A 27,305-nucleotide genomic window follows, 5' to 3' on the forward strand; every position below is an offset into this window, starting at 1 on the left:
TAATATATATATATATATATATATATATATATATATATATATATATATATAACATTTCTATGGCAAAATGAAACCCCTCATTTTGTTCCTTTTCAAATTAAATGTATTAAGTGTTACCACTTTATTCCAATCAAGATGACTTCAGGTGTGCCATACTTTTGTCATAAGTAAGACTGTTAGCGTTCTAGTTGTTCTTTAGAACACTCTGGCTGGGACATTCTGTCATTGGGCTATAGTTGGGCTACATCTGGCTGATATTTGGGCTACATTTGTTTTTTTTGTCTCTGGTGGCCATCTTTGGGCTACATTGGGCTACATCGGGCTAGATTTGGGCTCTAACATATATATAGCCCAATGTAGCCCAATATATATTTTTCAAAGTTAATTTTCGTAAAAACCACTGGAGCATATATCTTGAGACATAGCAAAGGCACATCGGGCTACCAGTCCCTACAATTTTGCCAAGTTTTGTGGAAATCCATTCAGCCGTTCGAGCTAAAAGTGAGTCCAACCGCCCTATGGAAAACTCAATGTTAAAAACACGTTTTGGGACCCCCCTTTTTTCTTGGCCCCCCTTGACGAAACCCCCCCAAACTTTCAGGGGACGCTCAGAAACAAAATGTGCCATTTTCCTGAAAATTTCAGCCAATTCCGTCCATCAACGCCAAAGTTATTCAACATAGAATTTTCAGAAATCCCTATTCAAAAAAATCCTAACTATATATACCTACTGGCGACCGCCAGTAGGTAATATATATATATATATATATATATATATATAGTGTCATTGTTTTATGAGGCGGTGAGGGGTCATTAGCCATTTTATGGCTTTATATCCTGCTCTTGAGCGCTATACTGCTTGTTAAATTTCCTGAACCCTGCAGCTTGGGCCTGTAACGGTGTGGGGAAGGATGGTAACAACTAAGTATACCTAAGGCCGAAGTGCTATGAGGCTATTATAATATTTCACCCATTTACTGTATAATGTATATGTATATATATACACACACACACACACATATATATGTACACACATATATCCAGGTTCACACCAGGCCTATGAGATTGCCCCTTCCTCTTCCCATCGACATGAAGAAACATAAAAGCTGACAGTTGCTTAAAAACATATTTATGGTTCACCCTTTTTGTAATGTGCCATTCTGCTAATTGACTAAACTATTTGATCAAATGAGGCGTATCTTACCCAGCATAGCTCCTGCTTTAAATTATCATTAGTTTAAGTTCCTTCAGGGTGTAATAAAATATGCAAAAGCCTTAATTGACCAGTTTTTTTCAACATAACTGCAAGGGAGGCAACGAGAATGTTTGATGTGAATCATTAAATGGGTTTACTATCTAGGCCAGCACATAGTAATTTTGCATATTGAAAATTTAATTTTATATCTTAGAGGTACACCAATTATTGTATTATTGCGATGAAACTTTAACATTTACGGTAAATGAATAAATAGGTGTGTAGCTTGGCTAACTTTGATTTTTTTCCAAGCGATATAGAACGTATGCAGCCATAAAAGAATTATCAAGAGTAAAAACTGTTATGAAGTGTCATTCATGCAAGCTTTAATGTGGGTTCATTAATCAAATGACTGATGCATGAATTTAGGAAGTTCTGAAATCATTGGAAGTTGCATTTCTCCCAAAACCTTTTTAATGCCATTTGTTGTTCCTATGGCATTGTTCATAGTGACATGATAGTACCACACTTGCTTTTCAATTATTTACATACAGCTTTATGAAAGGTCAACTTCTTTTCAGAAAATATTTCACACATATTACCCACAGTGCCTCAAATGTAGTAGCTTAGGATGTCACTTTCTTCATCATATCCATTGTTCATGTCTCACAGACAGCCTTTGCAGTTTGCCAAAGCTTGTTTTATTCCTTTTCTAAATCAAATATAGATGGTAGGTAGAGTAACACTCTCTGTATTTAAAGCTATCATGGGTACAAGACTTAGACACCCTAAAGAAATCATGGAAATAATACTCTGATGGATAGACTCACTGAAACTAAACCTGTCACAAAAAACTCAATTCCGTTTAATCTCTCGCAAATGTTCCTCCAAAATCGATCCATAAAATGACTGTGGCATTCCCTAATCAACAGCAATGAAATGCCATGAAATGTTTTACTGCTGACACTGAATACCTGGAAGAGTTGAAATAATGCATTATAAACTGGGGGCTTGTAACATGCTGTCCTTTTCACCAATGAACTGAAACGAGTGTGGTCATGAGCTCGGGTGGGCACAAGACAGGCTTCAGAATATACTGTATGGAAAATGTAAGTACTAGGCAAATGATGCTGGTTCCCCTGTTGATTGGCATTTCTCTTTTGTACGTTATTGTGTCTAACAACTACATTCCGGATGCTAAATCGCTCAATGTTTCCATTTTAATGGGGAAGAGTAAGTGAAGTTTGCGTATGTCTACCTTTCTCGGGTCAGACCAAGGCAGACCTCTGATCTGATTCCATAGCCTTAGAGCAAGCAGCGTTCACTAAAGGCCCTGGCATCCTGCCATCGTCCCTCATAAATATTCATGAGAGCTAAGATATGCGGCTCAGGTATCCGCCATGTTAGGCAATCTGAGAGAGGCTTGGGGTAGAAATGTATATGAATAGAGCCGGGAACGCAGCATTGACTCACCCTAGAACCTCAGCGGGTCCTGTCAGTCTTTAGCGTGCATTATGTCATTGCAAACGAGGAACTACGGAAACTGCCTGTATCATCAGCTGAGCACCTTTCATCCTGACACCTTGCAAAATGTTCGAAATTCGGTTGTAAATAAAGATTATCGCATTTGCTTCCTCTTTCGCCTATCAAAAGGATAGACGTGCGTGCTAACTTCCCCGTGTCAGCGTTTTCTGTTTCTTTGATGTCTAACTAAATGTTTTGGGCTCGGCAATAAAACAAGATCGCAAACATGATTTGCGGTATGTATGCCTAAACGAGCCCCAGTCAAGTAGCGAAGCAAAGCCAAATGTAATGAGATTGCGCTAAATGACAACGGCCAGCACCGCGCAGTGGTGATAAAACCGCACCTGATGATGAAAATATCACCGGGGCGCAGGAGTCACAAATCACGGGCTGCTTGTTCGCTCTAATTACCCCTTTGAATTGTGTGCCTTCGGCTGTCAGGCCGTCGGCGGTGCTAAACTGACTGGAACGCACTTCTGGTAAATGGGGGTTTTATTCACCTTATCTAATGTGGTACAAATTGCTCGCACTGCTCGGCCTCCCAGTGCCCACATAAACAATGGAATCATGCCAGCGTTTCCAGTCAGGGTTTGGACGGAAGTCTTCTGTTGCTAATACGTTGTTTTTACAAGGGAGTTTTGACAGTTCTGTGCTATCGTGGGCGGGACACTCAATACCCATTGTTATATGCGATTTAGCTTCCTTCTTTTAGCGTTATTGTGTCACAGACTAGGCTGAAAGTGTACGCAGGAACTATATGCTGGTTTGAAGAGGTGATGAGGGGTCGCTTTACATTTTATAGCTTTATATCCTGCTCGCGAGCGTTAAACTGCTTGTTAAATTTCCTGATCCCTGCAGCTTGGGCCTATAACGATGTGGGAGAGGACAGTAACAACCAGTATACCTGTGGCAGAAGGGCTAAGAGGCTATTAGAATATTTCACCCATTTAAGGTAGATGTTCTAAATTACCAAGCATTGGAAAAACCAATAGGTGTTGCCTAAAAGTAAAAAATAAAATAAAAAATACACCATGACATACATGGTCAGCACTGGCCTCTTCATGGTGCTTTTAGATTTAGATCTGTTTTCATTTCAAATTTTTTAGATACAATACAATGCTACCCACCTACATCCGCTTGGCCGGTGGTGACGTAAATAATGAGAGAGACGATGCTTGTAGGAGTAGAGAGTGCAGAGTTAAATAGAGAGGAATAAACAGGAAGGATAGATTAGAGGAGACAAAAAGATGGGAGAGAGACTGTTGCTCATCAGTGGTGGAGTCTTGGGGATGCAGTCAGATACTGTGGTGTTCATTGGGCGCCTCTGCTGGTATTAAACGCAGGAAGCGGGTGTTGTGAAGTTAGCACACCAGTAGTTGGGAGTGGGAGGAGCTAGGGGGCCAGAGGAAGAGGAGGAGTGGAGACAGGAAAGAGTTAGTTAGTGTAGGGACAGGGCATAGATAAGACATGTTAAATAAAGCTCCAGTTCAAAGGCACCTTTAAGTGTTTGTGTTTATTGTAGCTGGATGCTACAACTGGCGACGAGGGTGGGATCTAGTTAATTGCAGCCCACGAGACCACCTAGAGACACCCTGTCCCCTGCAGCGTCGAGAGACGAGCTCCGCTGCCTGAAGAAGCTGAGGCCGGCCGAGGAGGGTCAAGAACGAGTGACTGCGGCCCCAAAGACACTAGAAACCCCAAGTACACCGTGACCTGGGAGCGCTGGAACGCTCGGTCGAAGAACCGCCTCAGCGCGATTCCCGCCGGGGGTGTGTCACCCAGCCGATGCAAAACAGGAGTCGGGAGCCCACTCCGACCCTGTCCAGTGCCCCACAGCAAGTCTAGAGGTGCCCTGGTGAAAGGGGCGCTGCCCCGAAGAAATCGCTGTCCAGCGCGATTAAGCGCGCCAAAACCGGAGCTTGCACCGGTGAAAGTGCCGACCTCACGCCTGATGCGTGGGTTTTGGCACGCGATCGGCCGAGAAAAGCGGAAAAGTGCTGAGCAAGGCGGGAGCCCACCCCAACCTTACCTGGTCGCTGTGGTGGCCAAGGAAGAGTGATTCCTGGAGCGCGCTGCCCTGCAACTGCTGGCCGGTGAGTCTGGAGTGCCTGAATCCAGAGAGAGAGAAACCTCGTGTGATTACATTGACGGCGGCCATCTTAGAGTCAGGCGCTCATCAGGACAGACCCCTTGGTTATCATAGAGCGGCCATTTTGAAGTCAGGCATTGTGAAAGAAACAAGCATTGGCGACTGAAGGAAACAAGCATTGGCAAATAAAACAAGCATTGGTGACTGAAAGAAACAAGCATTGGCAAATAAAACAAGCATTGGCGATTGAAAATAAAACAAGCATTGGTCAAGTAAACAAGCATTGGCGACTGAACTAAGACAAGCACTGGAAAACAAACAAGCATTGGTGACAGAAATAAACAAGCGCTGGCAAAGAAACAAGCATTGGCGAAGCCAAGTGAGATTGCTGCAAGATGTCCGACGAAGAGAACGCTCAGCCTCCCTCAAGTGGATCGCTTCTAAGGGCACCCGCACCTCTCAAGGTGACAGCAGGAGGGAGCATGGGTCCCAAATGGCAAGAGTGGCTGGAAGAGTTTGAAGATTACACTGAAGGCTCGGATATTGTAGACGAAAAAAAGAAGTTGATTGCACTGCGCAATCTGGCGGGGCGAGAGATAGTCAAAATACTCAAAGACCTTCCTGCTACCGACGTGGATACCTATGCTAAAGCATGTGAGGTTTTGAATAAAAAGTTTCTTCACAAGCGAAATGTAGACTACGAGCGCCACTCATTCCACTCCGCTCGGCAAGGGAAGGATGAGCCCATGAGTGCCTTCATGATGCGTCTGCGGAGGCTAGCCAAATACTGTGAATTTGATACTTTCTCTACCGATGACGCCATCAAATCTCAAATAATAGATGGATGTTATTCGGATCAACTTAGGAGGCGCCTGCTGAGAAAAGCACATGGACTGGATGAAATAGAGGAAATGACACGAGCTTATGATCAGGCGGAGAAGTATGCGGCCGTCATGGAAACGGAACACAAAGGGAGTCATGAACAGGTGCGACGTGTGCACGCCAAAAGTGACAGTCGAAGAAGCTCAAGTGACAAGCAATGGAGATCGCACACGTCGTCCCGTCAAGAGCAATCAAGATATCAACGACGAGAACCATGGAGGAAGGAGAAAAGATCGGAAAGAGTGAGAAAATGCTACTGATGTGGGTACGACTACCCTCATGTGGACAGCTGCCCGGCCATGGGCCAGAGATGTCGGAAGTGTGGTCGAACTAACCATTTCGAAGTAATGTGCGGGGAGTACAATAAAGAAAAGCGAAGTGGTCCCACAGGGACAACTCGGTCTGACACACGAAGCAGAGCCCCAAGAATGTCTCGGTCCGACACTCGAAGGCACCACGCGCGAGCTGTCCAAGATCAGACAGAACAGTCCTCTGGATCATCCCATTCTAGCAGAGAGTCACGTCGGTCCAGGTGGGAGCGGAGGTCACCATCCAGAGAATCCAGACCGTCGTCCCGAGACTCGGCATACACCATTGAATATCTAAATTTGGCAGCAGACCCAGACCAGCTTAAGAAATACCCTCGTCTGGATATCAAAGTTTGAAATCACGACACTAAGTTTGTGCTAGACTCTGGTGCATCCTTGAACTACATTCCAGTTACCGAATACGAAAGGATGAGTCCACGACCTCCTTTGACATTTGCACCGGTGAGGGTTTTCACGTGGATGGCCAAGAAGCCACTCCCCTGCCTGGGGAAGTTCTCAACGACCCTGACACACGACAACACAACTATATCAGCGGTCATCCATGTTATCAAGGGCCCCGAAGCAGACTGTCTTCTGAGCCTACCAACCGCTGAACGGCTTCACCTGGTCGAAATCCTCTTCAAGGTCAGCGACAACCAAGATGTGACTCGCCAGTTTCCCGGTTTGTTTCAGGGATTGGGCAAATTGAGAGACTGTCAGGTGCGATTACATATCAATGAACAAGTCAGGCCTGTCGCCCAACACCCTCGACGGGTACCATTCCATCTACAGACTGCTGTTGAGGAAGAACTCCAAGACTTGTTAGCTGCGGACATCATCGAGCGCACTGACGGCCCGACTCCATGGGTATCACCAGTCGTTATCGTCCCAAAGAAGGGCACGGCCAACAAAGTCAGACTCTGTGTGGACATGCGCCTGCCCAACACTGCAATAGAAAGAGAACGACACCCGGGGCCACATTTGAGCGACATGATCGCAGCGCTTAATGGAGCCACTGTGTTTTCAAAATTAGATTTGAATAAAGGGTACCATCAATTGGAACTAGAAGTGGGGTCCAGATACATCACCACCTTTGCAACCCACCTGGGGTTGTTCAGATATAAAAGATTAAGCTTCGGAGTCTCCTCAGCGGCCGAAATATTTCAAGAAACAATTCGGCAAGTCATTCAAAACATTCCCAACACGCTCAACTATAGCGATGACATCCTCGTCTATGGTTCCGACGTTCGAGAACACGATATCGCACTTAATCGTGTCTGCCATGCCCTACTGGCAGCAAACCTGACTCTGAACAAAGAAAAATGCGAATTTCACCAGACCACGCTGAAATTCTTTGGTCATATCTTCTCTGGAGCTGGCATGAAACCTGACCCTGACAAAATTGTGACCTTAAACAACACCAAGAGTCCCCAAGATGTCAGTGAACTCAGGTCGTTCCTTGGAATGGCCAGCTATTGTGCTCGTTATATTAGGGACTATGCAACGATCAGCCATCCCCTCCGCATGCTGACCAAACAAGGTCAGTCATTTGAATGGACTCCCCAGTGTGAGCAGGCATTCAAAGAAATCAAGAAAGCGGTGGAATCAGCGGACCATCTGTCCTATGTCAACCCAAAGCGAAAGACTGAAATAACTGTGGATGCCAGCCCCGTGGGGCTTGGAGCGATTCTGGCACAGTACGAGAATGATTCGGATCAACGCCGCATCATTGCCTACGCAAGTCGCAGTCTGACTGACCCAGAACGGGCATACTCCCAGCCCGAAAAGGAGAGCCTAGCTGTAGTGTGGGCATGTGAACATTTTCATGTTTTCATTTATGGCAAACATTTCACTCTAATTACAGACCATCAGGCTCTCATCACTATCTATGGAAATCCAAGATCTAAGATGCCCCCGAGGATTGAAAGGTGGGGCCTACGATTACAGGAATATACGTTCACCATAATTCACAAACCAGGGAAGTCTGAAAATCCAGCGGACTACATGTCCCGGCACCCCCTTCCATCGTCAGCTTCCAAGTCCTCCATCGTAGAAGAGTACATTCATTTTGTAACAGATCAAGCTCTACCGCCAGCCATACCCATGGAGACCATTCGAGAAAGTACAGCACAGGACGCCATCATGCAGAAAGTCATCCACAGAGTCCGCAACAATCGATGGAGATACGATTCTCAGGATGATACTGCCGACCCCTCGACCCAACGTGACATGCGAGCCTTCCGGCACGTGAGCGGTGAGCTCTCGGTCACAACTGATGGCATACTGTTGCGAGATCAGAGGATTGTAATTCCCACCAAACTGAGACAAGGAGTGATTGCTCTGGCACATGAAGGGCATCGGGGAATCGTGTCAACCAAAAGGGCACTAAGAAAACGAGTGTGGTTTCCATTCCTTGATCACATGGTCGAAGCCACCCTGAAGGACTGTCCTCTCTGTCAGCTCACTAGCAAGAGCGATCCTCCGGCACCATTACAGATGGCCACTCTACCCAGTGGTGTGTGGCAAGAAATTGCCATAGACTTTTATGGACCCCTGTCATCGGGCAAATATGTACTGGCCATCATCGATGAGTATTCCAGATACCCCATTGCCTACTTTGTGCCGTCCACCAACACTGCCAGTACTCTCAAAGTACTCGATGAGGTCTTTGCAACGTGGGGGGTTCCCAAAATAGTTAAATCAGATAATGGGCCTCCGTTCAACGGAAATGACTTTACAGCTTTTGCGAAGCACCTAGACTTTCACCATCGCAGGATTACACCCCTCTGGCCACAGGCAAATGGGACAATTGAGAGATTCATGGCCACACTCAAAAAGACCTTCCAACATGCTACCGCGGAAGGGAGGGACCTGCAAACAGCACTCAATGAAGTCCTTCGAGCTTATCGTACAACTCCTCACGCAACGACTGGCCAATGCCCGGCGACTCTTATGCTGGGACGTCCCATGAGGAATCGCATTCCAACGTGGGATGGAGCCTTGGAAGCATCATCATCTGCGAAAGATCCGCGTGAAATAAGAGCCACCGATGAACGCAACAAAGGAAAAATGAAGGCTTACGCAGACCACCGGAGAAGAGCGAGGTCATTATCATTACATGAAGGGGACCATGTCATTGTCAAGCAAGAGACGCCGAAAAAGACCGACTGTCCCTTCAAAGACGAACCATTGATGGTCACAAGAAGAAAAGGAACTATGGTAACCGCGGAGTCCGAGCAGCGGCGAGTCGCGAGAAACATCTCGCACTTTAAGAAATTGCCACCAGATACCTCAAGAACCATGACAAGTGAAATGGACAATCCCAGAGTGCAAGAACTGCATTCAAATGATCATGAGAACATTGCTCCGATCATTGAGACACTGAGCACTAATAGTCCGAGAGCCAAGTCACCACGACCGCATCGTGACGTTTGTCCACCCAAGAGACTGATCGTGGAGATGGACTGAGAAGTCAGTATGTCTTGTTTGTTTTGTCACAAAGGGGGGAGATGTTGTGAAGTTAGCACACCAGTAGTTGGGAGTGGGAGGAGCTAGGGGGCCAGAGGAAGAGGAGGAGTGGAGACAGGAAAGAGTTAGTTAGTGTAGGGACAGGGCATAGATAAGACATGTTAAATAAAGCTCCAGTTCAAAGGCACCTTTAAGTGTTTGTGTTTATTGTAGCTGGATGCTACAGCGGGGGCCGGACAATTCCCGGAATTCGGCATAGAGGTATGTCAGGGCAGATTCCCACATCTTGTCAAACAGGTGAAGACGCTTCATTACCACAGCAGTTAGCTTCTCCATCCCTATTAGGTTCACAATTTGTGTAGCCATTCTAGGCGTGTCAGGATATTTTCGGAGTTCCATTTGCTAAGAAGGAGGAGTTTGGCTGCCCCACGTGCTAGAGTGATGGCTATGCAGGGGACCACAAGGGGTGAGTGGGTTTCCTTCCTGGTGCTTATTAAATATTTTCAACCGTGCTGCACAGCAGCTGTGCTGCTTTCCAACATGGCAAAAATCATTGGCAGAGCCAAATCGCTCCACCATTAGGAGATGTCATTTTTGTAAGCAATGTGCAGTATGGTTGAAAGTAAAAACATATATTTTTTAAATGCATTGGTGCGGCCACCATTGACTCATTCATAGCATTTTTTTAAACTTTCTGCCATGCTGCACAGCAGTCACGCTGCTGTTCAACGTGATTAAAAAAAACATTGACACAACAAATAGATTTTGCAGAGGCGTCATCTGTTGGCTTTGCCAATGCTTGTTTATCATGTCTGCAGGGGAATTGGGCAAACAACAAAGTGGGAAGGGATGGGGCAAGCAACAAAGCAAGAGTGGGGCAAGCAAGAACCTGGGGCTGCTGCAACCAAGGTGGGAAGAGGCCAGAGGTTACGGTGCAAAAAACAATGCAGGGGAGGAGGTGAAGGAACAAACAACAGAGGCCAAGCAATGATGGGGCAACAATAACAATAGGGTAAGTAATGACAGGGTGACAAAGGAGTAAGAAAATATGGGAAAAGAATAACCGGACAAGAAATCTCAGTGCAACAACAACTGGCAAGCAACGAGACAACAACAAGGTACACAACAACAGTTTAGCAACAGTAATGCAGAGTGGGAGGGGGAGACAGCCTCGAAACACACCACTTTAATGGAATGCTACGACTAAAATTTAAAAAAAGTACCTCCTAACGGTGTTTGAAGAGTAGAAAGGCCATTGGGAGTTGATAGGAAGCAGTACTTAGCTCATGCTTCAGGGAGGGACAATCACATGAAGAGAAAGTGAAGTTGAGACACTCTGGCCAAAGAGAAGGAAGGAAATGAGGGACAATGAAGCCAAACAATCCTATTCTATGGATGGGCTACAAGTTAACAAAATGTCTCGTAAGCAACTGCGTTAGCACTGTCTGAGGCGAGAGCTAAAAAGGGGCAATCAGAAATATAAACAATGTAATAAGGGAGAAGGTGAATACCTGAGCCACTCCATCGCTTCAACATTACTTTCAACATTCCAGTGTTTTAATATTAATTATATCCGGGTGTTGCAGCTAACAAGCACTCTGTTTTCCTTTCATGGAAAAATAATTTCTGTAAGTTTTGTTCAATTTAGTTTTATCAGTGTTTTCAGAAATGACTGTATGAAAAAATTCCATTTGAGCACTGTACCATCTCATAGTCTACAATGTAGATTCCATAATGGATCGATTGTGTAGTAATTATCAATAAACCGCTTAGCTGCACGCACTGAAGTAGGCAGGTTATAAAAAATGTGCATTGATCTGATCATTTGACATTTCTGTAGTGAGGCAGATGACATTAGAAGAATCCTTCGGTGTTTCTGTCAATGCTCTAAGTGGGACAAGGCCTGCGAGATTAGGCCCTGGCAAAGCCACAAAAAAATAGATATTATACTAGGGCCTTGTGAGTTCCTCTATTTGTGTCATTAATAAACAAATGGCTCCTACCTTACTGCCTGTCACAAACTGGTGTTGCAATGCAATGCCACATGGAGTTCCTTTTGTGACACAGGGACTAAGTGACAGATGGCTACTGTTTTCCATTTGCTTTTTCCGGGCCTAAATTATTATTTCATTTCAACTGAAAAATAAATGTATTGCCACTTACTTTAAAACGTACTTTGTCAGTTTTGTATTCGTTTAGAGCTCTGAAAAAATGTGCTATGTAATCTGTTAAATACAATATCCTGCAGATTTTGTTCATGCTTTGTCCAGTAAGACCCCATTTATGAATTTGTCAAACACAGGGTGGTATTTCACATGTATTAATTACAAAGGCCACACCTCATTTAAAGGCCTCTCAAGCACACCTTTTTTAGGGCCCCACCACATGTTTTCATCCCACTTAAAGCACTGGTTGTTATAGTTATCCATTACCAAAAGCACACCTCAAAATTTGTATTGATTTTACAAAAAGCAGTTATTTCAGAGCACAAGCAAGCATCACTGTTTTAGCCTCTAAAAAATGTGTCTTCCTAGAGTCCCATCAGGTGGGACCTTTCATAATCTTCCTAATGTACTGCCTGGCAATCTGCATTGAGGGGAGAGATGACATGGGGCCTGTGGTACGCGCCTTATATATCTGTTCCAGTGATCTAAAACCTTGGCATTCTATCCCCCATCACAGCATTGATGCTATAACAGGTGTGCTTATCAGCATCATTGCATGAGACTGACTCCACATGGTTCTAGTTAAATACATGAAGCAGATGACCTTAACAAATAAAAAGATGGTGAGAAGGCAGACGGGATTCGCACACAAAGCCTTAAATGAATAAATAGCAAAATACAGAAATGAATATGTTATGGATTATGTTGATTATTATAACATTGTAGCCCAATGTCGAAGGCTAAACCAGTTATGTAAGGCCCTGAACCCAAGTTATAGGCCTGAGTTGGAGGTGACGGCCACCCGGGAGAGAGAGCGCCTTTACCAACTGGTGTAGCCGGAGGCAGAGGGCTATAAGGATGTTAGAACATTTTATCCCTTGAGGGGTAGAATGTTCTAAAGTATAGAGGAAGACACAAAAAAACACATTAGAATGTTGGAGCAGGAGGTCTATACCAGCCAATCTTGGCCCTGGGTAAACCCATTTTCTTTAATGGAGCTCTCAACTTTCCAATGTTACTGCCTATTACTTCACTTTTTTCCTTTAATTTCTTGGGAGCTTGCTTTTTATAGTGAGTGTCTACTCTTCTTCCTGTAGCTGGACTGATCACCTGGAATCTCTCCTGACAGCTTATTTGATACTATTTCCATCTCAAACAAGACTACAGATTCACTGAGGGATTGGGTGCCAGGAGAGGTTGAATGGGGCTAATAGACTCTTGGCCTTGTGATTATTGTTATAGACCTTAAAAATGTGGTGCGTCTGAAGCAAGGTCTTCATTGCTGATTGGTACAGTGCACCTTTAATGTTTTCTAGGTCTTGCCAATGGGCAGCTTTAGTTTTTGACACCTCATGTTACCAGAAAACACGGGTACATAAAAGAAGCAGCTGTAACACATACTTTAAATCAGCACCCTTCAGCCACTGGCTCACATGAGTTTTTCAGGGTTTGCCTTTGCTTGGAGAGGCAGTTCATCAAGTCTATGGCATTTCGTGGAAGGTTATATAATGCTTTATTGCTCCAGTTAGGGAATGAATAATTGAATATAATGGGAAACCCAATCTACCCTTGAGGGCCAGGACAAATCATATAAACGTTTAAAAAGCGCCTTCAAGGGATTTAATTAAAATACTCTGTTATATTGCTTTTGATATATATTTTTAGTTGCAAGAGTTATTATTCAACTTGCCAGCATGATATGCATATGTCAAATCGATAGTCGTTCTATGGCTCATATTTAAAGCAGAAGAACATCAAAAGATACAGGTAAGTGAACTCTGGCGCTTTTTGGACGCTTTTTGGATGGTATAATTGAATCCGACTGAAGACTGCCGTATTTTTGCTGTGTTACAAAAGTTTAACAGATTAAATTCTTTGAATTGAGAAGTCGCTGAGGACCTGAAATTCAATTATACCATCCAAAAAGCGCCAGAATTCACTTACCTGTATCTTTTGACGTTCTTCTGCTTTAAATATAAGCCATAGAATGACGATCGATTTGACATATGCATATCAAATGCATTCTATAATTGTGGATTGTTTGGGAAACATCATTCAGGGGTTAACTGTTAATTTTATGATAGTCCTGAAGATGGTCCCATGGACAAATGCATTGAGACCGAAACGTCAACACTTATACTCTCTTCTGGAAAATAATATATAACAAGAAGAAGTGTTTACAATAGTGACACTGAAGGATTATAAGACTGTATTTATTTTCCTCCTTTTACATTGTCTGTATAAACTGTGTAGTGCCCTTGATAAATTTCAAAAGATAAAACTTTTTTATATATACACCCGTTTTTTGAATATTTATTGTTTGTGTTTGGTTCATTGATTCTGATGTCCTTACAAAAAGATAAAAATTATTTGAATAGTATTTGAATAGTATCTTGCTGACAAGTTGATTAATAACACTTGCAACTAAAAATATATATCAAAAGCAATATAACAGAGTATTTTAAATAAATCCCTTGAAGGCACTTTTTACCCATTTACTTAGGTAATGAGGCATCTATAAGTAGTCTGACTCTTGCTGCCATTGGATCACAGCTTGCGCTCACGTTACACTGAAGTATACAAAAAGCGATGGATGGGATACCTGATTTAATCTCAGGCACTGGTAATTACTCTCAGCCATTTTTTTGCAAACCATTCCACTCCTATTTGGACCTAGCCATACAAAAAAAACAGTCTCGAATTGCCAAGTCAGGTCCTCCCTTACCCATAACACAAGCAACCCAGCACTGGTTCATTCTTATTAGGGCCCATCAACCCGATACCGTTTGGTTCCAGTGGCACAGTGTGCCCATGACACACATCTGGGCATCCCTGTTCCACTCAGAGCATCGCATTGAGGTATACAACAAAGTGATGGATGGAATGCTTGAATTAATCTCAGCCATTGGTAATTATTCAGGACTGCATCCTAGTCCATCGTTGTTTTGCACAATATGCCATCTCAGTTCGGTCCCAGTAATATGGTGTCCACATGACACTCTGCTCTTATTTAAATAGTGGTAAGCGAAAATGATGTTGATTTGTGCAAGGTCTTGATTAATTTTTCAAATCGTGACTCTCACAGACCTGATGTGTTTATGAATCGGAAAATTATTATGCATTTTTTAAATATTTGCAGAACATCATTTCCATGCACCGTAATTGGCTTTTCAGAAGCTAAGAGATATTTCCCTGCAGAAAAGTCAAGCAACACTAGGACAGACACTGCCCGAGGACTCCACCCAGTTAGAGCACACTACGCTGCGCAAAGTTGTGGGTAATGTTAAAGGCTGGAGTGGGCTGCCCACACCCCTAAGCACCAATGTCCTAAGGCAAAGAACAACTGACCTCCCTGTGCCAAGGTTTGAAATTATAAGCCATCTGTGAGCAAAGCTTCTACTACTGATCTAATTTCCACAATATCTTCCAGGAGTCGCAAAACACATTGCAAAAAAAGTAAGTAAGGAGTCTAATTAGTATAGACAATCAGTAGTTTCTTTTTTTACATTAGCACACCTCTCAAGCTTTCCAGTTCCACATATGAGTAGCTCTTCCAGTCTAAGATTTTGGTTTGCATTCTGGGATGTCTCGTGCTCATTTTGGTATGGGATAACTGAGGCTGCAGGTCCCAGAATGTAAAGTAAAATCCTAAATTGGATAATCTATTTAAGCCTGGACCTGTGTATCATGACAGCTTTAGCCTAATTGGAATAGGAGTGGGGCTATTTTACATTGAAAGCTGACATATAAATGTTTTTTGTCTGTGTATAATCTTGTGTCTGTACACATACAAAAGGCCTGATTAGGTGTTGGGTGGAATCCAGTTCTCGTATGGAATTCCGGTTCATCCAATTACAGGATGGATGTACTTGCACCTGATTGGCTGGCTGTGGGAATACAGGATCAGATTTTTTTTTTAAATGTTTAACTGAGTTTTATATAGCGCGAACTTGACCCGGTATCGGGTATCAGAGCGCTTTACATAGCATCAGTTGCGTTACATGAGGACACATTAATTTTTGTTAGGCACGGGGAGATTAAGGGCCAGATGTAGGTAATTCCTATTTACCGACTCTTAAATACCGAATTTTACCTATTCGGTATTTCAGAGTCAGTAAATAGGAAGGGGGCAGATGTAGGTAATTCTAATTTTAGAATTACCGAATCGGTATGATTCGGTATTTACAGATTCGGTAAATACCGCATCGGTATTGCCCATTGATTCCTATGGGCCATGAAGCCCATAGGAATCAATGGGAAATACAGATTTGGTATTTACCGAATCTGTAAATACCGAATCCTGCAAGGGTGCAGGGGGTGTCACTTTGACACCCTCTAGCACCCCAAGTACAGGCTTGTGTGACATGTGGCACACATACATGCCCTAAGGGCATGTCTGTGTGTCACATGGCACAGGTGTACATGCACAGATGTGCATGTACACCTGAATTCGGTATTTTACCACCCAATTGGATTGGGTGGTAAAATACCGAATGCTGAAGGCCTGTAGCACTGTAAACAGTGCTACCTACATCTGGGTTTTACCGAATCGGTAAAATTACTGATTCGGTATTTTACAGAATCGGTAAATTTACCGAATCAGTAAATTTACTGATTCTGTAAAAAAAATGCCCCCTACATCTCAAAACCCAATTACCGGTCGGTAACGGCCGAAATCGGCCGTTACCGACCGGTAATTGGCGACCTACATCTGGCCCTAAGTGATTTGCCCAGAATCACAGGATGTTCAGCGTCATTGCTGATACTCAAACCTGGCTCCCCAGATTCGACTTCGACCGCCCTAGCCGTTAGGCCAACTCCTCTCTTCAACTCCTCTTTTCCCAGCTGAAACTTTTGTCTGGTAAAAATATGGTGGGTAAAAGGCTGTATTGCAGCCCAACTCATTTTCCAGTCCCTGCTTGGCCCAAAGCAGTGGCATGGGTGAAGCATGTAAACACCTCCTGCCAGGGGACATTATCACCTTCCCAGCTCCATCTTTGCAAATCCACTCCCATCACCCCCCTTAACATCGCCAGTCATCAACTTCAAATTTACACCTGCTCAAAGTTAAAGATTACTATCTTGTCTCTACATAGCTTGAAGCTTTTGTTTTTCATCCATCAGGTGACTTTGGTCATACAGGTGAAGAAACTTGTCCGGGTATTTGGCATTTTGTCAGAGAAGAAGAGTACGATCTGGGTGCCATCAGTGTAGGACATGATGTTGATTCCATTGTGTGGGTGATGCTGGAAAATGGGGTAATGTAGGCATTGAAGATGGTGGTCTGAGTGAGTATCCTTGTGGAACTCAGCAGATGAGTGACAGTGTCCATAGTGAAGGGTGCTAGGCTGACTGACTAAGTGCAGCATGCCAGGAAGGAGCAAATCTTGCGAAGTGCGGGTCCTAGGATTCCAGCTTCATGCAGTCATTGGGTAATGATGGGGTGGGAGAGGGTATTGAATGCTGTGAAAAGATCCAATTGAATGAAGGCTGCAGTGTCCCCTATGTTCGTGATCATCCTGATGTCAAACATGGTAGCGATCGCGACGATTTCAGTATTGTAGTTGGGCCTGAATCTGTATTGGATGGTGTTGAGGAGGTGGTTGTGATTTAGGTGGGTGGATAGGTGTTTGTTCACCACCTTTTCTATGACTTTTGCCAGATAGGGGAGCAGCGAGATAGGCCAGTAGTTGGCTAGCATCTTCTGGTTTGCTGAGGGTTTCTTGAGGAGGCACACTACAGTGTTGTGTTTCTACGCATCTGAGGAGATGATTGTCATTTAGGTGGGTGGCTAAGTGTTGTTTTATCATTTTTTTCTAGGACATTTTCCGAGTATCGTAGCAGAAAGATAGGCTGGTAGTTGGATAGCATCTTTCACTCTGAGAAGGGTTTCTTGAGGAGGGAAATTACAGTGATGTGTTTCCAGGCATCTAACTAGGTGGATTGGATGATTATCATTCAGGATGTGGGTGAGGGCTGTGCGGATGGGGTCCAATGCTTTGATGAAGACACGGTGAGGGCAAGGGTTCCAGGGTGCTCCAGAATGTATGGACTGCATGGTTTTATTGGTTTCATAAGTGGCCATTATGAGCCTGGTGGTCAGGGTGATCCTCTGAGTGTTGGTTGAGATGGGCAGGAGGCCTGCAAGGTATTGGTTGGGGATCAAAATTGTCATAGATGCTGGAGAAATTGCTGCTGAAGAACATGGACAGCTCGGTGCAGATTTCCCAAGAGAGGGTCATGCTGGTGGAGCTTGCTGCCGTAGAGGTGATACTTTTCACTATGGCAAAGTTTTCCATGGCGCTGTTGGTGCTGCATTTGATGAAGTTAGTGATCACTCAGTGTGTAGTGGCTCGGATTTGCTGACGGTGGTGTCTGAGGCTGGATTTGTAAGCGCTCTTCTCAGTGTCATTGTGACTTTGAGGTCAAGCTGCATGCAGTGGAATGTGGTGCGCCTGAGCTCTTCTGTGTTCCAACATGTTTGCAGGCTGGTTCTCATGGCTTTGTTGACTCTGATAGTAGCCAGGATGCCTGCAATGGCAGTAATCCCAGTGTGAAGTTGGAGATGGATTCGGGGAGGTTGTTTTTGACTCAAGGCCTGTGGTACTGGTTTGGAAGATCAGGAGCCTTATGAGATCTTGTTCCAGTCCCATTGTGGTGTGGGTATTTCTGCGGTGGTGTGGGGTAACTATGTAGAAGTTGACGAGGGATTTGTCAGACCAGATGAGTGGTGTCTGCTTGTCTACTGCAATGCCATTGGACTGAGTGAAGATGTCCAGTTGGTATCTGGCAGCATGTGTGGGGCTTTCCACTTGCCAGGTGTGTCCGAGTTTGAACAGATCTTTGATGAGGTTGATCATGTTTGGATAAGTATGGTCCTCCAGGTAGTAGCTAAGATCGCTGAGAAGGATCAAGGCACTGGAGTGGAGGATCACTGAATCTCCCGCTGCATAACAAAAGTTAATGTGTCTGTTTGTAATTGAACTGTTGCTCCTGTAAAACGCTCTCATACCTTCGGGTCAAGTTTGCGCTAATCAAAACTCGCAAAAAAATGGATGGTACCAGATCTAGAACAACCAAATTAAAGAAACGCACCAATATTTTGTGAGGGTAATGCCTTCATGATGGAAGTTTTGAAGTCCTGGCATAATATTTTGCTAAACCTTACATTTATTGGATTAATGCTTTACAGATGTGCCACTAGTCAAAGATGGGAATCCAAGAGAACACCAAACACTTTTTTGGAAGGGATTGGTTTTTATCACGGCTCACACATTTTGAAATTGTTATGCTCGCCTGTGGCAAAATGTTTGAATTAAATATGAAGCCTCTTCATGTAGAAATTGAATGCTGCTACAGGGAAATGTAAAAAGCCAAACAATGATTTGCATTTAGAATGATATTAATGCTAATACATGTTTATGTTTATTTGGAAATAGCCCTTAGCCAGTGGAGATGCAGTGAGCCTTGCACTTTAAATGGGGCTGTATTCGAAGACACTCTCGGGTCTTATGCTGGGTAGATCACCGTGAAAGGCGGAAGGGCTCGGAATTAATGTACACTTCATGGAGCTTTGCGAGTCCCTTTTTTCTCCAAATGATGAACTTATCTCCCTTAATCAGAAATGGCTTTTTCACTAATTAGGCACACAGAATAATAAAAAGAGGGGACACAGTGTATGAAATCCTACTGGCTGGAGAGGGCTAACAGGCTTGCAATTGACCTCAGTTGAGCATCCACACCGCTGAAGCATTGAGACAGATATAATGGAATGCGTTTTGCCAAGGGTATCCTTGGAACACCTTTCTTGGCCTAAGCATTAAGACAAAACTTTAGAGTAATGTGCCTGAACTGTGTTGTGTAACAATGTAATTCACCGACAACAAAGCTAGTGAAATAAAGGCTGTATATGCCTTAACAAAATTCGATTAAAAGGAGAAAAATGCAGAAAAGCACATTGGCAGAGGAATGAATTACATCGGTTCCGGAGGAATATCACATCAAATTGTTTTAAAACGTCCCCATGCAAAGCAAAAGAACCCAACTATTTCGTCAATAAAGTGAGCTAGAACTCCTAATTAAGGAAGAAGGTTCCCTTGTGTGGTTTGGCAGCATCCAGACACCAAGTGACCCCCCCCCCCCCCCCAGTTGAGGAGATGCCTGCTTCCTAACTGATGTGTTGTGGATTACATCCTTTTCTACTTTTACCTTTCTGCAGCTAAATCCTCATAATGATTTCCACCTGCAGACCTAATGTGCTTTGTGTACCCTGTGAATAAATACTATCTGCCTTCTTTTAGATGTAGGAAAGATGCCAAACAAAACTCACTACACACAAAATGACCTACTTTTCTCTGTTATCATAAAGTTGTGTGTGGATTGTGTTGTAGCGCTCCAAATCTCACAAGGAATTCTGGAAACCACTTTATAAGATGTAAAGTTTTCTAAACATCAAAGGGTTCTCCACCCCCACCCCAAAAAAGAACAGAATCATTCCAATGTATGTCAGCTCAGGGGACAAGACACCATGTGACTCCCTCGAGTGGTTTGACATGGCCTCCAGGACTGAGAATGTCTTCCCGGAAGATGTTCACACCCTCCCACCAAGAGGAGTATCTGTAATGACTCTTCCTGCGTCTGCTAGTAGAATGTATCCAGATCTATTAGTGTAAACTATTAGGCCTTGCCCTTTACTCAGTCCAGGAAAGTAATTGTTCTTTAGAATGTAATCCTATTGAGTTGAAATAAAGAATCACGAATTAGGTTATATCTCCCTAACATGATTAAATTACAAATGAATTTGAAAATGTGTATTTTTTTATTCAAAACCGCATTTGAACGATTGTCTGCCAACCATTACAAATATAAAGATTTAAAGCATTACTGGAGATATGAGCAATCAGGAAATTCCTATTGGAGTCACCAAGGGTCAACAAGACTTGCATGGGGTTAGACCCTTCCTTTTTCAGACTTCTTTTCTATGGAACTCAGTTCTGGGTACCCTGGGCCTTATTCACAAAGGTAAACGTACACGTTTGATGTAAGTTTACAATGTTTTTTAATTCACAAACTCTGAGTGTAGTTTTACGTCTAGTGTCGTTACCACTGCAGACCCTGTCCTATTTTCTAATGTGTGGAGTTCTCTGCAGTAATAAAGATACTACATGTAAAACTACGCTTTGAGTTTGTAAATAGCAAAACAATTGTAAATAAGCTCCAAAAATGTACGTTTACCTTTCTGAATAAGGCCTTCTGATAGGAATGTTCTCTTATTGTGCTTTGGAAATCATCAAATACCCCATTCTTCCTGCCTCTGCATTATCACGAGTGGTGTCTCATAACACTCACATGGATTTGTTACTGCTCTTTCAAGTAACTGATCACGGAAATTTTATCCTGTCCTCTTCCTCCCAGACTGAACAGGAGGCATCTTACACATTTTATCATGGTCAGAAACTACATGCAAGTTGTCGGTGAAGAGGTACAAACCTATGGGAATGTGGGCATTTATCTACATTAAGTCTTCTGTTCAATTCACCACAGTCACTGACACATATACAGCACTTTTCGATGGAAGGACAATTCGTTTTTTTTGTAAAAAATATATATAAACAATGCAAAAGAATATATTGGGACTTACCCCAGCCCATGAGTTAGGAGCTGATGAAAGCACCCGGGCAGTAAATAACTATGTGAGCCTTTTGGAATAGGTTTATAAAAATCTGGCACACATTGATGTGGTAGCAGTTTAACGTTTGAGTTTACAAAAGTGTACATGCCCCCTTGGGTGATATTGATGAGCAGCCATCTTCATTCCATGCCTTACACTTACCTTTTTGCTTCTTAGCCATTCCAGTGTATCCTTCACTGTCTGCTTTGGGTCGTTTATGGTGAACATCTATCCTCGTTTAAACTTTCAACCAATAAAAGGTTTTTGCAAACACGTTTGCACACTTTTCTCCTTTCGTATTCAAATTTTATCCTAACAGGTTTCTCAGTCCCTCTCAAAGAAGTCAACATAATTCAATGCATTTCAGTAAAAAAAGTTATGTTTTAATTTCATCAGACCACATAACCTTTTGCTGCACGTCTGCAGAGCCTCCAGCGTGTTATTTTTCCATTATGCAAATGGGATTCAAGCCGCGACGGCTCCTCCGCTAAAGCAGAGGCGCGTCGTTCCACTGATCTCAGAACAGTTTAAAAAGGAAAAATAAAAAGATAATAATGCAATGCTAATATCATTTTATTTTTTCCGTTCCTACTTAGGTGCGGGACAGGGCTGGGCTGGTCAGAGCCTGGGTCAGGGGGAGGAATGGTGAGCACAGTGTGCATGATGGTTTTGCCGCCGTCTTGGGCTGGCCAAACAGTCATGCGCACTTTGCATGTTCTCCACCGGCTGTATTTCACAGCCTGGGTGGAGAATATGCCCAGCCTCCCAGTCCCTCTTTGAGCGCTGAACCACGACGGTCAGACCAATCACAACGCTGCTGTAAGGCAGCATTGTGATTGGCTAGGGAAGTCTGGGAGCCTGTGTGCTTCCTTCTTCTGGAGTTGACTAAAGAGGACTGAGAGGGGACGGCCAGCCTGCAGGTAAGTGTTTTTCTTTATGTACCCCCCACCGCCACCCACATTAAGTAGTGGCCAACTCTGGATTTAAGGTAAGATTCGCAGAGTAATGACTTCCTTCTTGCCACTCCACATTCACACTTTTACCATACTTTGAAAAACATTCAGCTGTTTTTAAGTTGACATTCTGCTCAATGCAGTCCCTCTGGTTTGTCTGCTTCCTCCGCAATCATACAGTTCGGATTGATGTCCCAATCTAATCAGTGTCTTGATGTAGCCATACCTCTTTCACTTTTAAATAATCATATTGCCCATGCTTAAGGTTGTTGAATTATTTTCTACACTTTCCTTCTTCTTTGTCATTCCACATTTTTGTATAAGAGCTCATTAGCAAGCTCTTTAGAGCTCCTGATTAATCCTTTATTTTGAAATGCATTACCCCGTACAATGATTCGACAAGAGCTCATGAATTTATTCTACAATCAAGTGATTCACTAATTTAAAAGAGGCGGAGAACAATTGACTTGGTGTGGAGTATGAAGAAAATGACTTACACTTGAGTTAATTAGAACTTCTTTTACAATGACAGTGAACACTTGTCTAATAAAAGTATTTCAGTTTTATTTTTTTACTATTATTCTAACATTTTGTAGAATGCTTTTTCAGTCAGAATTTTGTAGATTCCAAGTGAGGATAACGAAAAAATGATTTTAGCACATACCATTATTTAGGGAAATTGATTTTGAAGTTTTGATGGGCTGCCACTTTGTTCAGGGTTTGTTGTTAACACTTGGATGATCAGCATAGTTGTAAGCACTGTGACCATGATAAGGAATACATGGTTTGGTGGGTCCAGACAAGGATAAGAAAAGGATACACTGAAATTAAAAAGTGCAAATAGGTAAATATTAATACATTCAAAGAACTGTGAGTGAAGTGAAAAGGAGCAACTCATTTTGTTTAAATAAATCACCCAAGCCAAATATTTGATTGTTGAAGTAAGAACCTCCACTGTTTGCCACACAATTGTACTGCGCTGAAGAATCGTGTTATAATGTGGGCTAATTGGTAGTGCTTTTATAATCTCCACTCAAAAGCCTTATTAGAAATGTTTATTCTCTGTGGAGCAGAAGACTATTTTTCTTTAGTGATGCCACAGCTGTTGTATTTCCTGCTCTCGAAATCCACTGATAGGTGTATTTTGGACTGGGTTTATCACTGCTGCTCTCAACCAGACCTATTGATTGCAATGTACCTGGTGGGCTTCAGATGTATCTCCTTCAACAATTGCCTTTTTCCTGGATCAGACTCAGCCATTGTCCTGAGACTTGGCTAATGGCATCGAGACTCAGCCCAAAGATGTAGTATTCCTTTCTCTCCTCATGCTTTTGGCTAATGGGTGCATCCTTCTACCTCTATTGGATTTTTTGCATTTCAAAGCAATATTTTACTTTACAACTAGCAGCTGCTGTCTTCTCATATTTGTTCCCAGCCCTTCTCTTTACCCTTGTTTGTCCACTCCTTGTAGTTCCCTACCACCCCTTCCTCTTTCCCCTGTGCACCAGCTGGGCGTTCCTCTCATATTCCCTAAACTTTCATTGCTACATACAGGTCCTTACTCTTTTCTCAGTGTGGTGTGCATTGTTTCTCAACCATGTTTTCAGACTTGTTGCTACATCTCACCCATTCCTCTTTTCTCTAGTGTGTTAATTGAAGATCCTTGCAGGTTCTCATCTGTGCCCTTCACAGACAGAGATGTTGTTTCTTCCCCCAACCCTTCCCTCTGTCCCCTGTGTATCCTCGTTACAACTGCCTGCCCCTCCCTCTTGTTCCCTTCCACCTACACCTCTCTCCCCTGCTATGTTCATTAAATCTGCTCTCAGCTTATCGTCCCTGCCGTTGAACAGAGTACTAGTTCTTTCTTATTAAGCGACAGCAAGGGAACATTTATTATAGTCTTGAGTTTCTTTTAATGTCAATAAAAGCACCCATGCCACACCATCTTAATTAATTGAAACGAAAGCCACGCTATTTTATAGGCCCCCTTACCTACATTGCAGTCCTAAATATGTTTTAATGTGAAATGAAGATAGAGTTGCAAGGGGCCTTTCTACACCAATGACATAAGAAGCCAACAATGTGTCAGATAAGGGTGTTTTTTTATAGTAGCTTGCTGCACTGTCTGGACATGTTGGCACTCAGCAGCTGTGAAAGACTTGGCTATTTAATTTTGTAATGGTTGTAAGCAGAAGATCTGCTGTCGGAAAACACATTCTTGAGTTGGGTTTGAGATGCAGATTATAGTTCCGTCCTTTATTTCAGGAAGCTGACAGTGTCTTTGTCAACCAAGAAAGGCCATTTTAGGTCTGTTTTTTTTTTCTCTGCAGTGTGGAGAAATGTGGCTCAATTGTTAGAGGGGCAGACCCTGATGCAGAGGTCTGGCCCGGGACAGGGTTCAATTCCTGCCTCGGCGGGTCTTGGGCTCAATTTCCTCGGACCTGATAATTCTCTCCTTGGTGCCTATTCTAATCATGGGTCCCACTCTGCAACTCTGGGCAATAGCTTGCTTAATCTCCACAACGGCCCCAACAGCGCTGGGATGCCTGGCTTCACCTTGGGGGTGCCCAGGAGTGGACATTTCACAGGGAAAAGCCAGGAAGGGTTCCACAGCGGTATGCGTTACAGCGCCAGGACACCCCAGTTGGGGTATTAGTGCGCTTTACAAGTACAAATTAAATTTACATTATATAGCATGATCTTTGACCAAAGGCATGAGAATACTTTAGAGGAGATTCAGATTATATTACACAGAGTCAGACTTTTTTATGGACAGGGATATTAAGTGATTTATCCAGAATCACATGCTATTGAGCCGAAGCAGAGACTCAAACCTAGTTCCCCATTTACAAGGTCGGAAGTTCCGGGTGTTAAGCCATATCTCCTCCTGGCAGTCTGCCATACCCCCTAGATTGTATGGCAAACTGCCTGTTGGTATGTGGCAGTAGTTTTTTTCCTTTGTGAGGCAATGGAGAATATTATGTTTGCAAATTACAAACAAGATCTAATACTAAGGAAACCAATATTGTTTTTTGTGTATTTTTGGAAAAAGAGTCCTGCTCCCTCTGCAAAAGTCTTGCAATCAAATTTTGCTGGAAATGCAGGCTTTTGATAGTGAGGCATTAGGAAAATATGATTGGCGAAGACTTTGTTCTTCTGCCTTACTCATCATTTTTCATCTCAGTGACTTACAAAATCACATGGCTTGCTGAAATGCCTCACAACCTCCAATAATGCCAAATATTTCAAGAATGTAAAAATAACTGCCCATCCCCGTCTCTGGAAGAAACAAAACACGCAAGGTTTCCTGGCACAATGTTCCCTTGGTTTTAAAAGTCTGTTATAAGTGAGAAAAAATTTTTATTTGAGATTTCTGAGTCTCCAAAAGCTCCAGTTCAAATTAAAATAATGTTCTGAATCCTGATATTTAATCACCTCAATATTTTACCAAAATAATTCAGCTCCAGCATCTTGAGTTGATCTAGCAATTAGAGATTGCACTCCTCATTTGGTAAACACAATTTAGCAGAGTTAAACAGGATAAAATATTGGAAACACAAGGAGCTAAGTTTTAGGTACAAAATTAGGCAAAACATGTGCTTATTACAGAATAATCAAAATGTGGTACAAAGAAAATTGCACAAATAGTCATGAAAGCCCAGTTACAGAAGTACAGATAAATGCAAATTCACAAAATGTATTGATCCCTAATTAGGCAGAATCTAAGCACAATCGTAGTGTCAATCTCATAACGAGCACGGACACAGCATCCCCATAGCAAATTTAAATGCAACAAGCACTGGCATAGTCAATAGGTCTTGCCTTTGGGACCTAATAAGTGTTTAGCAATACAGCGCATTCCTGGGTGCTGTGCCTCCAGTGATTGAAGAACTATATCATTATTACACACTGGGTCATGCAGTGTGATTCAAGAATACATGCTTGCCTCAGGAAACATTTATGGACACATTTCAAGGCTTTTTAATGCACAGACAGAAAGACAAGTGCCTTGATACAAGTCAACAGCACTATAACATTCTGTGTGCAAGTGCATCACTAGAGTAATGAACAGCCTATAAAAAAAAGCAGTGAAGTACTTTCCAAGGGCAGAGACGTCACATCCCTCCTCCCCAGGACTCTATTCACCCGGCACCCTTCTCCAAAGCTTTCCATTCAAAACACTGCTGGCACCATTCCATTACCTGCAAGCCCCCAGCTCCGCGCTATGTCCCAGCCTACTGGGCATAGGAGCGTTGGTCAGAGCAACAACAACAAGATAAACCCATTTGTCAGGTAGAGGGGAAATAATGAATAAACAGAGTCACCGTTAGCTTCACTTAATCTCCATGCACCTAAAAACAAAAAAATTAACCTGACTTTGTGTAATGTAACTGGAGCTTTTGTAAAGTCCTCCAATACATTTGGGTCTGTCGAGTTTGGGGTCTAAAAAAATTCCCCCAAAATGAAATCTTGTCTTGTGTGATGTAACTCATGTAAAGTGCTCCAACACCTTCAGGTCACTCGAGTTCACATTATATAATAAAAAATGTCTCACAGTCCCTGGGGAGCTGCCGTAAATGTGCTTTAAAATTAGAGCTCCGAGCAGCAGGGTGGACATGCGGCAACATGGGAGGAGGTTGGAGGAATGAATGCTGCTCTTATTTGTCAGGTAGAGTGGGAATAATGCATAAATGTGGGCAGCGGCGGCAACACTTAATCTCCGAGCACCTAAAAACTAAAAATTATTTACCTGGCGTTGTGTAATGTAACTGGCACACTTGTAAAGTGCTTCCATACCTTTAGGTCAGTTGAGTTTGAGCTCTATAAAAATGCCCCCAAAAATGTATCTGATGTGTAATATAATTAGCGCTCATGTGTAGCGCTCCAACACCCTCAGGTCGCAAACAAGCATTAAAGTAAATGCAATGGAATTTTGCCATGCCTTGCCCCTTAACTGTGCTGCAAGGGTGGGCTGCTGAAGGTGCGGTGACTGAGGCTCACTAAAGCAACAAGTAGAGAAGCGGAAGGGGTTTCGAGAAAATCCTCACACT

General features: G+C 43.1%; 1 protein-coding gene across 1 annotated transcript in view; it reads left to right on the forward strand.

The window, feature by feature from the left end:
* MYRIP (myosin VIIA and Rab interacting protein) overlaps positions 1-27,305 on the forward strand; it is a 1,654,117-nt gene that overhangs the window by 640,625 nt on the left and 986,187 nt on the right. The window lies entirely within an intron of this gene.

This window comes from Lissotriton vulgaris, chromosome 10, assembly GCF_964263255.1.
Source record: "Lissotriton vulgaris chromosome 10, aLisVul1.2, whole genome shotgun sequence".
NCBI classification, from domain to species: domain Eukaryota; kingdom Metazoa; phylum Chordata; class Amphibia; order Caudata; family Salamandridae; genus Lissotriton; species Lissotriton vulgaris.